General features: G+C 37.0%; 1 long non-coding RNA gene and 1 pseudogene across 2 annotated transcripts; one reads left to right on the forward strand and one right to left on the reverse strand.

Annotated features, from left to right (window-relative positions):
- LOC134200996 (zonadhesin-like) overlaps positions 1 to 12,619 on the forward strand; it is a 30,944-nt pseudogene extending 18,325 nt beyond the window's left edge.
- LOC101737088 (uncharacterized) lies at positions 3,357 to 5,642 on the reverse strand. 2 transcript variants are annotated; one of them, XR_005246034.2, is made up of 3 exons: positions 4,776 to 5,642; positions 4,464 to 4,643; positions 3,357 to 3,581 (listed from the first exon to the last, which is right to left on the reverse strand). It is a non-coding gene; the product is annotated as an uncharacterized LOC101737088 (long non-coding RNA). The 2 variants fall into 2 exon arrangements; XR_005246035.2 differs by lacking the exon at positions 4,776 to 5,642 and adding an exon at positions 4,008 to 4,160 and having other exon boundaries at positions 4,464 to 4,601.
- Positions 12,620 to 15,271: the final 2,652 nt, after the last annotated feature.

A 15,271-nucleotide genomic window follows, 5' to 3' on the forward strand; every position in this document is an offset into this window, starting at 1 on the left:
GAGTGAGCTGCGGGCGCGGAAGGCCCATTCTCGGCGGTCCGTGCTCGAGTCGTGGTCGAGGCGATTGGCCAACCCCACGTGGGGGCTACGGACCGTCGAGGCGGTTTACCCGGTCTTTGATGACTGGGTGAATCGTGGCGAGGGACGTCTCACCTTTCGTCTGGTGCAGGTGCTGACCGGGCACGGATGCTTCGGGAAGTACCTGCGCCGGATAGGGGCTGAGCCGACGACGAGGTGTCACCATTGTGGACACGACCTGGACACGGCGGAGCATACGCTCGCTGTCTGCCCCGCTTGGGAGGTGCAGCGCCGTGTCCTGGTCGCAAAGATAGGACCTGACTTGTCGCTGCCTGGCGTCGTGGCGTCGATGCTTGGCAGCGATGAGTCATGGAAGGCTATGCTCGACTTCTGCGAGTGCACCATCTCGCAGAAGGAGGCGGCGGGGCGAGTGAGGGAAAGCTCTCCTCACTACGCAGAAACCCGCCGCCGCCGAGCAGGGGGTCGGGACCGGGGTCGTATCCGTGACCTGGCCCCCTAAGAGCTAGAGGTCCCACCCGTTTTGTGCGGGGAGGGACCCAGACGAGGGGTGGCGTGCTCTGCACGCTCACCCGCAATAGGAAGCCGGGTGATGGTAGACCGCGTTCCCCCGACCGCTCTGGGGGAAGGTGTAACGCGGCGCCATCAAAGCGGGCTCTCGGCCCGCTGAACGAGGGAACCGGTGGTCGTTTCGCTGGCGGCCACCGGTCCGGCGTCCGTGGGACGGTGGGATGGATGTAATGTGCTCTGCGTCAACCCTGTCCCGCCGTTTCAATAGCCCCGACTGGGCTCCGGCCCGGTCCGAGGTAGGGCGCCGGTTGTGAGCGGCAGGAGTTTTTAGTGAGGTTCAACTCCCACATACCCCACCTGCCGCGCGGGTGGGGATCCGGCGATTTTCTCCTGTGGAAAAAAAAAAAAAAAAAATTGCTATGATAGTCCAGATTGTTGTGTGGATCCTATGGATTGCATTCAAGGATGCATTTGCAAAGTAGGATATGTGAGGAACGATGAAGGAGTTTGTGTTCGAGATGATTGTGATGGTACGTACGTAATCTCTATGATTTTTATAAGCCGTGACCATTTTATAACTATTCTAAAATTAAATCACAAATAATGTTACTTATTATTCACATAAATAAATATTAATTTGATTAATTATTAAATACTTTAAATTATGTATTTCATAATTAATTAATAGATTTTATTAAAAAGGAAAGTTACATTTTTTTATTTAATAGCATGCCTTATAGTAAGTGTATACCGTTGCTCGAAGACAATGTCAATGCCAATGTGGTTTGTTATTTGTATTCTCGGGATATTATGCTCCGAACACATAAAAGTCAAACACACCAATTCAACAATATAATAATATAATATGTGTACAATGTTCTATTAAAAAGTAAAAAGAGTAAACAAGTCGCCAGGCACTACAAGGCACCAATTAAAACTTAAATTATATTACGTTTTACAATCAACTTAAATCAACGCGCGCGAATCTCGCAGTATGACGTCACGGGACACCTGCGCGTTCGGGAACTCCGATCGCATCCGATGACGCCCGAGTGCGACCGAATGTTGCACGCTACACCAATAAAGTATATTTATTATTGTTTACTACTGGAAAGTAATAGGGCTGTGGGAGCGCAGTTTATAGTGAACTCCACTCAATTTCACTCTAAAGCCCAAAAAAATTTCTCAAAAAGAATGCACTGTTGATGAATGCCATAGTGCCTGATTAAAGAAAAAGTAGGTCTGCTCTGGTGTATAGCTAACCCCCGGTGAAGGTCAAGGGGCGACCTAAGGGGGTAGAGGCCGCGCGGCGCGCTACCAGCACTCTAGCGCGCCGCCAAGGAGTATCAATAATAGAGCGACCGGTTGGCGGTGTATCGCGCCCCGACCCGGCAGGCTGGTTCTGGTCCAGCGGGGTATTCCGGGATACCAGCGGCAGTGTCTGGGCGACCTAACGGGCTGCCGTACCGAGACGGCCGACGTTTCAGAGCCTTCGATTCGCCTCGAAGATTCCGTCGGCCGGGCGTCCTTGGGGTGAGCTGCGCCGTCTGGTTGTAGTGTTGACCGCGGTAACTCCCTTACCTCATCGGGGTTCTGTCCTCGGAGGGGATCGGACGCTTGGGCGAAGGGAGCAGGGGACTCATTTAGTGGGTAGGGCCCTGAAAACTTTCTTGGGCCCGTGGTCTCGCAGTCGCGGACCAGTTCCAGACACCCCGCGCGCCCCCTAGGCGCGGGGACCTAATAGGAGGTGCGGCTTCTGGTCCAAAAAAAAAAAAGGTGCAAAGCCAGAAAATATTATAACATAATGGATTAACTATCTGGTCATATAAATGAATAATGCATTTGTATTCAAATTCAACCATTAATTTCTTTTACATTTTATTTATTAGACTCATGCAATGGGGATCCGAACGCTGTTGCTGGATGTGGAGTAAATTGTAACAGACATTGTTCTGATATCGGCAAAGAATGTCAAAGTTGTGCTGCTGTTTGCTACGAAGACGGCTGCGATTGTAAAGACGGATATTATTACGATGATAACATTAATAAATGTGTTTTACCCGAAGACTGCAGTAAGTTTGGATAATTTATTGAGTACAATTGTATTTTTGTGGTCAATTTCGGAAAAATTTAATTTATACCGAATGTTTATTTAATGAAGTTTTTTTAAGTACTTTCATTACAAAACAATGGAATGAATATTTTTTTAAGAAAAAGCTGTGTCGTTACTGTTTTTGCATGTAAATATTTACCAAACGTTGACTCTCACAACAGTGGAGACTGGTCATATTTAGCATTGCTCGCTGTACGCGGAAAACAATCACATCAAAATTGAAAAAAAGAAGGAAAAATAGCGAAAATACAATAATTATATAAAAGCGTAAATAGAAATGGACATCGGCCATAAGATAACACGAAAAGAAAGAGGAGCAGATTACGATGGGGAAAAGAAATAAATTAAAAACTAAGAAAATTATAGATGTCCTACCTTTTTTTTTTTATTGCCTTTGTAGGCAGACGGTCATACGGCCCACCTGAAGGTGAGTGGTTACTGTCGCCCATGGACTTCGGCAATGCCAGGGGCAGAGCCAAGCCGCTGCGTACCGCAAAATACTATCTTATTTAGTTTATACTAGTTTACAGAATAAATGAATTAGAAAGAAATGAAGTAGACCTCAATATTTAACCTCGACTATATACCTAACTATATAACTATAGCTCAATATTTAATATTTACCTCAATATTTAATAGTGTACATAAACATAATATGTATGAAACTGAAGTGTATTATTATTTATATACACATCTGTTAATAACGAATGTATAGGATTTATATTACTAGAAAATTGTGTAAGAAGTAAAGATTTATAAAAATAAATTTAAACTTATAAAATTTAAAGTGATCTTCTAGATCTTCTAATACTTCTACATCTTCTGTTACTAGACTGACTAATTTTAAAACAAATAACTATACATTTTCAGTATTGTATTTGTCGGAAATTTATTTCTGTATAATTTTCTTCTGTATAATTTTCTGTAAAAGACAAAAAACGCAAATTCACAAATTTATTGGTAACCGATTTTTTATTGTAGAAACGTGATAAATATTACTTCATTTTTCTCTATACACCTTGTTTCTCGCTACACCCAGAAATACTAACAACGCAATACTAGAAATAACAAAATATTAATCTAATCACATTCACAACTTAAGTCACGAAACAAAACTAAAGATATAATGTTTTTTTTTTCTTAGCTCCTACTTGTGGTAATGATGAAGTCTACAATGATTGTATACAAGGGTACTGCCAACCGAAGAATTGTTCGGAAATAGGGAAACCCGTTGCTTGCCCAAGAATAGATCCCAAGAATTGCATCAAAGGGTGCTTGTGTAAAGAAGACTACGTCAGAGCTGATAATGGAACGTGTATACCAAAAATCGACTGTCGTGAGTACTTACAGTTATTAGTAAATATTTCATAATTTATTTAGAACTGTTCATCCTCACTGTTTTTCTATTCTCTTATTCCTCTCGTATGTATGTTATTATGACTGGTCTCCATTTAGACAGGCTTCGGATAGGACATTCTTACTTTTTTTTTGAAGCCAATTTCTATGTTATTGTCGGACATGGTTAGCCAACGTCGTATCGTAGATTTAATAATACGTCAAGACTTTATGACTCAGCTGTCTAATTTTTACGATATTTTCAAACTAAAGAGTCAATTCATAGCTTAGCAATAACAGCCATCGATATATTGTGGTAATATATCGATGATAACAGCTGACACGCATGGATACCAAAATCCAAATTAAATCTTATATCTCAAACTGGGTATTTTTTGGTTTGTATGGAGTTTTGTGACTGCGGACTGCGGGTGGATGCATAAACTTAGTAAAATAAAGGCCAATTTACCACGGATTGTCTTATTGAATCTCCTATTATGAATTTTCAAGCATCCTGCGGTGGAGACAACAACGCTCGTTCCGGCTGCGGCTTGCAATGTAGCGAACGGTGTGGCGATATCGGAAAAAGTCAAGACCATGTATTTTAATTTGCTATGACAATGCTTGCGATTGCAAAGAAGGATTTTACCTAAACGAGAATACAGGAAAATGCGTAAAACCAAACCAGTGCCGTGAGTATTTTCAGACGTAGATTGTAGTTTAGAAAATATACAATACTAGTAAACTAGAAAAAAAACTTTAAAACTATTGACGCGCTTACATTTATAGTACTATGAACAAAACCTTCCATGGAGACCCAACCACAAGTGTACGTTACGTACGTACGTAAGTTTCATCACAATTGGATCAACGGTTCGGGAATGCATAGAGGACAAACATTCATATTTATTTTAATATAATAATATGTACAGATTGTAATATGAAACGTTTAAGCTTTCAATACAGCCTTTCAACCAACCCGGACATTAAAGCATCAGTCGTTCTGACATTTATTAAACATATCTATCTTAATGACACCAACACCAGCCAGATACAAATAGTATAGCCAAAGAGATTTTATTACAAGCGAAATTACTTTTTCCCGAACCTATTAATATGAATTTATTTGTATCGTTGTGATAATATAAACAAAATGACGTTTTCATTAAATAAGAATATTATGTATTGCAGTGCTACTCCTTTTAAAAACATTTGCCTAGATTAACGTTGAATTACCGTCAAAGAAATGATTTCCTAATTATTTAAGAAAAAATTTACAAGTACTCTATTGATATTAATCTTTTGTGTGAATATGTATGTGTGCGGATTTATATCTGGCTTTGTATTTGTGTGAATACGGATAAGGGAGTTCGTAATCATCCCATATTGATAATACTTATACTTTGTATGGTATGTGTAGTTTTGTGTATATATACTATGTTTAATTTATATACTGCCTTGTTATATATTGGGATATGTGTGTATGCCTAGTCTTGCCATAAATACTGAGACAAAGGAAAAAAAAATCTATTGCAAATAACATTTATTACTTTTACAGTGTGTTAGTTTAATACATAACTATAAAACAATTTAAAGTATGAAAAGCTTATTCGAAGTGCGACGGTTGCATTGAATAAACGTGTATTTGATTTGCAGCTACTACCAATTCATCGGGAAATGTTGACCAATCCTTGGAAAAACTCCGCAGAGGAAACATGGCATTAGTTGGCCAGTTTCTTTGGGTAATATTACTTAATTTAATAAAAACTGTATTGTATGTAATGAAGCGGACTTGATAGTCAGGGAAGGAATCATAAACGTTGCTACTGAAAAATCATTTCTGGAAGTTAAACAAATAAGCTAGCGCTCACGGTACCAAAGCCATGGTCCCGAAACTGAGCATAGAGTACAGTTCATCCACATTTTCTGAAACTAATATCTTAATCTACAGTGCATTTACACAAACATTTTTTGCAGTCCTCAATGACAAAAAGTGATTGGTGCCCCTGGCATTGCTGATGGTACTAGTGACCATGACCACTGACAGAAAATCAGACTAGTTTTGAAAGAAAGGAAAAAAAAAACAGATAAAATCTCGCTTAAACCAAATAATATTTCTGTATTTAAATTCTGAAATTTTGCAGGCACTTTAAAAAGCTATTTATTTAAAATATTAATATCTACTATACTCTCATATAATGTAATTTTTATTACATTTGAAACATATTGAAAAGGTAAAAAATGTTGGTATATTGTCTTTGATATTCATATTTTTTTCTTCTAGGAATTATACAAAATGAATCCAGGACAAAGTTTCGTTACATCACCCGTATCTGTACTCATTCCTTACGGTCAACTAGCGCTATACGCCGTTAGAGAAACTTTAGATCAACTATTAAAGTTTATAAACCTCGACAATAAGGATCAGGTACAAAGTACATTTCATATTGTTCAAAACATTTTGCATTAAATTTATTTGTTTTTCTACGAAGCTGATTAGTAGTTTTTACGGACGTCTTCTAAGTCAAGGGCCCTAATGCGTGAATATCTTCACAATTTTTGTTGCAATTATAGAATATGTAGGTATTATTAGATAATGCACACCCTAGTATGAGCAGGTAAAGGCAGGTACTATCATTCTCAATCAACAGTTTGTGGCATCGGCAGAAGAACTTCCGCAAAATGGGAATACGATGACTCGATTACTTTTAATATATAATTAATACCGAGAGCTTGAAGACTAATAATAATAACGTAATTTATCAATACCAAATATTTTTTTCGCAGATCAAGGAAGCTTTCCCCGCTTTGCTTACGAATTATCGGTCTCAAAGCTCAGTTCTTTTGACGGTGGCAGTTAAATGCTACGGCAACATAAATTATCCTTTTACGGACCAGTTTAAGAACGACGCTGTAACTTACTTTGACTCAGAAGGAGAAAATATTGATTTTAAATATGCGAAAGAAGCTGCAGACACAATAAACGGATGGGTAATTAAATTTAAATTTCTTTATGGAAGTTATTGATTAATTTTATGATAGTTGTCATGTTGATAGTTCTCATAAATAAAATATACATTACATCACTGTGATCATAGGAAACAGATATTAGACCCCCTTTAGTGCGAGTGGAATTACAAACACATGCACTATTTTACGTAAAATTGTATAAAAGTTTCACTATAGATTTTTTACTGAAGATGTCTATTATAAATGATGTGCTGATTTTTTTTTAAATTTACTTTAAACCACTATTATTTAAAGAACTCTTACCACGATTTTCATCATTAAGGAGTTTACGATATTTCGTTAATTAATATACTTTTTATACCTAACACATTTCCAGGTCGCAAACAAAACTAATAACTTAATTCAAAATCTTGTCAGCGAAGATTTGTTCAGCGATGACACTAGATTGGTTCTAGTTAACGGCATTTATTTCCTGGTGAGTTACTATTTTCTTAGATTTAATTTTTTTATTATTATTATCAAACCTCAAGTAGTGAGCTCTCACTGTAATTTGTATCATATGGAGAATGCCACGAGGAATTGTTTGATGTAATCCCAGTCCCTCGTTTACAAACCCCACACATAGAAGACCAAAAAGATAATACAGATTTACTGACAGGTACTATGGAATACGTAACCATATTGTATAAGTATAGCCGCGTATTCTGGGAAGAACTCCCATCATCTGCGTTTATAGTTCGCTATGAAGCCTGCCATCAACATGTAAAGTAATGACCACGACCATCTGTTAAGAGTGATAAAGACAAGGAAGAAGAAGAAATAGCATGTCTTACTTCAATTGAGATACTACTTATTTGCAATCAATAATTTTCTGTCAGTCACGACCAGGTAGACTTTAATAGCTACGCCCATCAAGCCATAGCCGCTAACATTGTAGTTAATACATCTTTTACATCACCTTTTTAATGAAATATGTACAAAATTTTTCAGGGAAATTGGCAAAATCAGTTCAATCCTAATAACACTCGCGATAGAGACTTCTACATCACACCAAACAAAACTAAGTCCATAAAGACTATGTATCAAGAAAACAACTTTAATTATGGAGAAAACGAGATTCTCGATGCACAGGTATGAGTCAGCAACAACTTCTTTAAGTTGCTTTGTAAAAAAATTGCACAAAAATGTTGCTCAAAAAAAGAATTTTGAGATATAGTAAAAACAAAATTGGCATAAAACCTAATTCTCTCACTCATCGTTGCGAAACAAGTCGAACGCAAGTTAACGCAGACTCGAGAACCTGTGCGAACTTGAAAGAAGAAGAAGAAACTTAAAAATAAACTTAAAACTTTAACTTAAAGAAACTTAAAAAAAAGCAATAAAAATAAAATAAAAACATTAATGACTTCGCTGGCAATATAAATTATTTATCGCTCTGTTGAACAGTTATACGTATACAGCCAAATGGGGAAAAAAAATATAAATTAATGAATATACTTGTTCCATCTTGATAAAAATATAATTATCCCGTTTCAGATCTTAGAATTGTTCTACAAAGGCGGCAATTCTAGTTTAGTAATCTTGTTACCAAAGAAAAAAGATGGCCTTCTCCAGATGTTAGATAAATTACGAAATTCAGATGAATTATCTAATAGCATTAAATCACTTAGGCAAGAGAAAGTCAAATGTTTCCTACCTAAGATGGATATAGAAACGAACATCGATATAGCAGAACTTTCCCAGAAGGTTAGTAATTCTAATAATCTAAAGAGTATTCGAAAATTTCGTTATAAAAAGTGTGAAAAGGGGAAGACTAATGTAAAAAGGAATATCAGTACTAGAATTTAATGCACTATATATAAGTATACGTGACATATCGACTCTCGGGATAAATATCACTAAATAAGAGTATTTCATGAAAATAATTTGAAATAAGAAACTAAGAGTTGTTACATACATCTAGTTGCAAATACAACCGCCCTGTACTATATAGACATTTTTCTCTTGTTTACTTCCTTTGTATCTTAATCACTCCTATAATAAATGCTTATAATTTGCTTATCCCGAGATCTTAAATAAGAACTGACGTCACCGAAACGCCAGAACTTGAAACTTAACAATTTGAATTTATGTTGGGCCGCTCCGATTGACTTAGACAAGGACATAGACAAGAAGAAGAATAATATCGTCTCCTTGAAACTGTATTGATATCAAATCATAAATTTCATGAGTTTAATGTTAAACAACATTTTCAATGTCATAGTAATATCAACTTTGCCTCGAGGCTCTTTCAAAGTATCGAACCTGAAAAAAGTGCCTACTATCTTTTTTGTTTAAGATAACATAGCCTTTCATATCACGACTATTTATTTATATTATATTTTGAAAGCATTAGTTACTGTATACCATATTATGGTACCACATGATTTTCATCACCGATACTAATTGCTACTTGTCATTATAGCTGAATGTAACCAAAATGTTCGATCCACGATCAGATGATTTCGAAGGAATTTTATTAAATTCGGACCCTGTATATGTTTCTGCTGCAATACAGAAAGCTAAAATCATAGTTGATGAAACTGGAACCGAGGCAGCGGCAGCAACTGGTAAGATTATTTTTATGTTTTCAATCGGCAATCAAAATAATAAAATCTAAATCTAATCTATATCTAAAATTAACTTTCAAAATTGACAAAGCTAAAAAATGTAACACTTTCCAATTTTGGAGTTTTTTTTTAAAAGAATTCCGTAATATGAAAAAAAAAATTCTATTGTAAGCTTAACCACGACGGCAATTTCAAAGACAAAAATCAAATACGAGGGCTGCAATAAAAGTATCGGGAATGGAATATTTCCACTTCTTGCCCACCTAAGTACCACGACCTGCTTATTCTTGCGTGGTATCATTTATTCTTGTTTTAAAATAAGAAATTATTAAACTTTCAATAAAGAATTCAAACTCATGTCTAAAGGATTCAAACCATTCGAAGTTTGATAACAAGAATATTTCACCATAACAGACAAAATGGTGGTACCAACTTGTGCGAACTTACAATATGCTTTGCATCATAGTATATTTTAAGAGTTCCATTGAGTTTTAAAAATAATTTATAATAATTAGAAGAGTATTTTACGTAATCACGGACGACATTCGTCACACTGTTGAGATTTTTCGTAACATCAGAAATTAAAATGTACTTAACATGTCAACGAAATGAAGTCGTGTAATAAAATATAAATTTACAGCCGTCGTACTCACTAAAAGAAGTGGAACAGATATGTATTATTTTGAAGCAGATCATCCATTTGTATACGCAATCAAAGTTCAAGATGACATTATATTTAGTGGGGTTTTTGTCGGATAAGTTGAACAAATATTACTAATGTAAAGTTAAATGTTTGTAATTGTGAAGTTTTTGTAATAATAATAATAATAAGAGAAATATACTGTTTCGAAAAAAAAAAATGTTTTTATAAAATAAATATTTGAATCGCACTATTTTTTTATGATTTTCAAAAGAGTTATATAAATTATCTAGTACACTTAAATTAGTTATACTTCTGTACTCATTTAGAAATGCATTTGATCCTTTATTTGTTCAACAAGATATTTTGGATTCAGATTTACAAGACCATCCACACGTATTCTTCGTTTTGATTAACGATGAACCAATTTTCAGTGGATTGTTCATAGGTGCCTAAGGTGAAAGCAAATTGTGAAATCGAAGGGTGTAACTAATCAAATTGCGATATTAATTTTAGTAACTTTATTTATTCTTTTAATCCATCTACGTAAGGTTTTTTTTTGAAAACGCACCGTGTGGCTCCTAAGTGGGTTTTGATTATTCATAAGAAGGAATTTAAATAAAAGGCATTATAATGTATGATTTATCAATATTTTCGTGGTTTTGTAATTATATGTCCATTTGCTAGACATTTACAAAGATCTGCCCAGATGATTATTTTTTTAATATATATTATTATTTGAATACCTACCATTATTATAAAGCACGTTGATATCATTGGCAAAACTAATGTTAAAATCATTAAATACAGACCAAATGCATAAATAAAAATGAAAAACAAAATTTCAGTGTACATATTTAAAAAAAAAATTACATAATAACTGCTTTTGTATAATCATTTGCTGAGGCCGACCAGGTACACTGGCATAACTCTATATTCCGCTCTTTCCTCTCGTTTTATTTTTATAGATGAGATAGTAACTATTACATTAGAAATAAGACCTTGATCATATTGTCGTATGCGCCGGAATGCTATGCGTATGGATACGAACGCCAATACCAAAAAGGCAGTGAGTTCCCACACATAAATATACGACAGTAATAATAATGATGGATCTCAATATAATTATGTACTTACAGCAGTAGTCGGTACCACGTTAAGTCTACCGATATCTGAAGTAGAACCATTAGTCTTCAACGCAGACCATCCCTTTGTGTTTGTTATTAAAATTGGAACAGACATAATATTCGGTGGAATATTCGCTGTTTAAGGTGATTTTTAGGAAATTTTGTACCCTCTTCATTGTTTGCTCCTTTAATTCTTGCTCTTTCTAGGTTTCACAAAAAATGGCTTAATATATTTTTATTTTCATTGTACTCTCCTATTAATCTAATATTACTATGGAATAAAATGGACTTCGCAAAACAATTTTCTATTTTCATGTAGTAGGATGTATAATAGATTTATACAATAGACTGGACGTTGAGAATATCGAAATTTACCCTATATTTTTCTCAAAATTAAATCAACTATTTTATGAAATTTGTTAGTTTTTATTAATTGCCATATACATTATACTATCCTTTAGCCTTTCAAGATGAGGTCAAAATGTTATCAGATTTATGGATCGAGAATCGTAGGAAAAATTGTTACAGCTCATCACTATTTTCGATTGCGCATCGTGTGATACGCAAACTATTCTTTTTAAATACTTTTAAATTACTCATAATATGCACACGTTCGGAAATTAGGTAAAAGAGTTTTAATTGAAACATTCTCAAGAACTTTGGAAAGTTGACGTAGCGAATTAATCCATTTTTCGGTATTTATTTCTAAATTTCCAGCTGTTGTCGGTGCTAGAACGACATCCGCAATTATTCCGGAGAACGAATATTACTTCATAGCCGACAGAAGCTATGTTTTTTGTGTGTTACTCGAAAGGGATCCATTGTTTTGTGGTGTCTTTAATGGAAATTAAGGTGACCTTCTTGCGCAGTAGTTCATGTTTTGGCTTTATTAACATTTATAGCGTGTGTTTGTATTGTGCATAACATATATGTATATGCTTAAAATAGCATATAGTTATGTTACTTTACTTATTACTAAGCATTTTGGGAAAATGTAAAGAAAGAGAAAGGTTTTTTTTCGTGCGAGCGTGTATATTTAATCAGTTCTCTAGATTTCTTCGATATATGTGACTAACAAAATTTTAAACGTAATGATACCTTAAAGATTTACTAAATACTAAACTATAATTTAAATTATTTACAGGTCCATCATTGCAGCATATTTTTTCTTTGAGCTAATAAAATGTATTAGATGAAATTTTTTATTACTAAATCAATTTTGAATAAATTATAATATTTTTATGTGGTGTTATATAACAATTAAAACTATTTGTTTCCATATTTTTGTTTTATTTTCATCACTCTCCATAGATATTTGACCTATTAAAGAAATAGAACTCGAACAAAAACTTTATTTAAATTTTACACACAAGGACATATGGTTACAAGAATATTTTACTGAATTTCACTTTGGTTTAAAGGGTGGGATACCTTACGATAGGCAGCGGTTTGGCATTGCTGATGTCCATGAGTGATGATGACCACTTACCATCAGGTGGGCCGTATACTCGTCTGCCTACAAGGGCAATAAAAAAACCTTTTCGAGATTTCGGCCCCATATGTCAAGATATGATACAATTAGTTATCAGTTACATCTTCTTGATGTTTACTCCTTAATAATCGATTTATTAACTAATATTCGCTCGTAGTCTAAGGAGATATTCCAGCTTCTTGCGGACGGGGATATTTGAACAGTACACGAGGCTTGCATACACATTCTTTACTGCTATAGATGAGCAAAAGTGGTTACAGCGCAGTTTTTGAAGTGAAACTTCTTTAGGTGCGAGGTGCGTTGAGATTATCCTTCTTCAAATGAGACTTGTGGAGAGTATTTAACGGGAGGCAGCGGCTTGGCTCTTCCCCAGGCATTGCTGAAGTCCATGGGCGACGGTAACCACTCACCGTCAGGTGGGCCATATGCTCGTCCGACTACACGGGCAATAAAAATAAAAAATACTAAAATTTAACTCGCCACAGATTCGTTACGGCTAGAGAGAAAAGATACAGCGAGCTAGGCCATTGATTTAAGGATGAAAAATGAAGAAAACCACAATACTACACACTGCAAAAGAAGTTTCACTTCTCTCATGTTCACCAAGCTGCACGCGCACCATTTTTTTTTGTAACTTTTAGTTTGATCTATTGAGCATAGACAAGACGGCAGTATCCACTAGTATCGAGTGACATTATGGACTTGTGAGCTTCGAAGGTTAGATATCCCGTAGTTCCATGTTCCGAAAATATTATCCTTCTATAATGAACAGTAGCAGAGGTAATTCAAAGATTACAATTAAAATCCTATGTTATATGGTAAAAATTCGAATTGTGGGATTTCTATACAATTTTAATCAACCAACTAACTCTTATAGTTTACGTTTACTTATCTGTCAGTAAACCGTCGATAATAGAGTTACAATGTCCTTAAAGTACAAATTATAGTCCATCATGACGATAGCAAGGACAGGTCTCTTAAGGGAACAGCTTCCAATCAATAGGTATTAGCTTACAATCAATACCCGAGGCGAGAATACCGATAAGTGGAGATTAAATGAAATTACGAAACTGACATTCACTTTATAGCCGGTAGCCATCACGGAACACAATATATTTGACGGATGCCTGAATCTCGCTAACGACATTTTCAAGACAAGCTTGCATACTGCAAGTACTGAACAACCTGAACATTGAAGAAGGAAGAAAGAAGAAGAGAAGAATAAAGAAGGAGAAGATGAAGAGGAATGAAGAGACAGTCCCATCCATCACAATCTCAACTCAAGCCTTCTAGTTATCAACCCGCAACTCATCACCCCCGCCTCGATAGACAGGGAGTCACATGCCCGGGCAAAGGGGTTTCCCCGCGGCGCGTCCCACGCCTTTGCAAGGGGACGCGACGACTCGATAGTACTCGAACATATCGATCGTCGATGTCCCGAGTAATTTCACCCGTTCGGTCGAAGATCTTCCCTTTGCCGTTAACCTCCCAAAACTTTAGAAAATACTACAGTCCTGTCACTCGACTTCTGCGAGTGCACCGTCTCGCAGAAGGGGGCGGCGGGGCGGGTGAGGCAAAGCTCTCCTCACTACGCAGAAATCCGCCGCCGCCGAGCAGGGGGTCGGGACCGGGGTCCCATCCATTACCTGGCCCCCTAAGAGCTTTGGGCTCCACCCGCTTTATGCGGGGAGGGACCCAGCCGTGGGGCGGGGTGATTTACACCACGCCCGTAATAGGAAGCCGGGTGATGGTAGACCGCGTTCTTCCGACCGCTCTGGGGAAAGGTGCAGCGTGGCGCCTTCAAGGTGGGCCCCCGGCCCGTCGACCGTGGCAACCGGTGGCTGTTTCGTCGGCGACCGCTGGTCCAGCCTCTGGGGGACGACGGGATGGATGTAATATGCTCTGCGTAAGCCCTGTCCCGCCGTCTCAATAACTCCGACTGGGCTCCGGCCCGGTCTGGGGTAGTGCGTCGGCTGTGAGCGGCAGGAGTTTTTAGTGAGGTTCAACTCCCACATACCCCAACCGCTGCGCGGATGAGGATCCGGCGATTTTCTCCTGTGGAAAAAAAAAGAACTTAACAAATGTTCACAATTGACTTCCACGGTGAAGGAATAACATCGTGTAATAAAAAGCCAACCCGCAAAATTATAATTTGCGTAATTACTGATGGTAGGACCTCTTGTGAGTCCGCACGGGTGGGTACCACCGCCCTGTCTATTTCTGCCGTGAAGCAGGAATGCGTTTCGGTTTGAAGGGTGGGGCAGCCGTTGTAACTATACTGAGACCTTAGAACTTTATTTAGGCAGTATTTGATAAAGTTTAATATTATATTCTAATGATACATATCATGGGTCTATTTTACTACTTAATAAATTGTCGCAATATAACGTGTCTGTGTCTAAGGGTGTCCCTGGTATGCTGATGTTACATGAGGCCCAG

This window comes from Bombyx mori, chromosome 22 (genome assembly GCF_030269925.1).
Source record: "Bombyx mori chromosome 22, ASM3026992v2".
Lineage (NCBI taxonomy): Eukaryota > Metazoa > Arthropoda > Insecta > Lepidoptera > Bombycidae > Bombyx > Bombyx mori.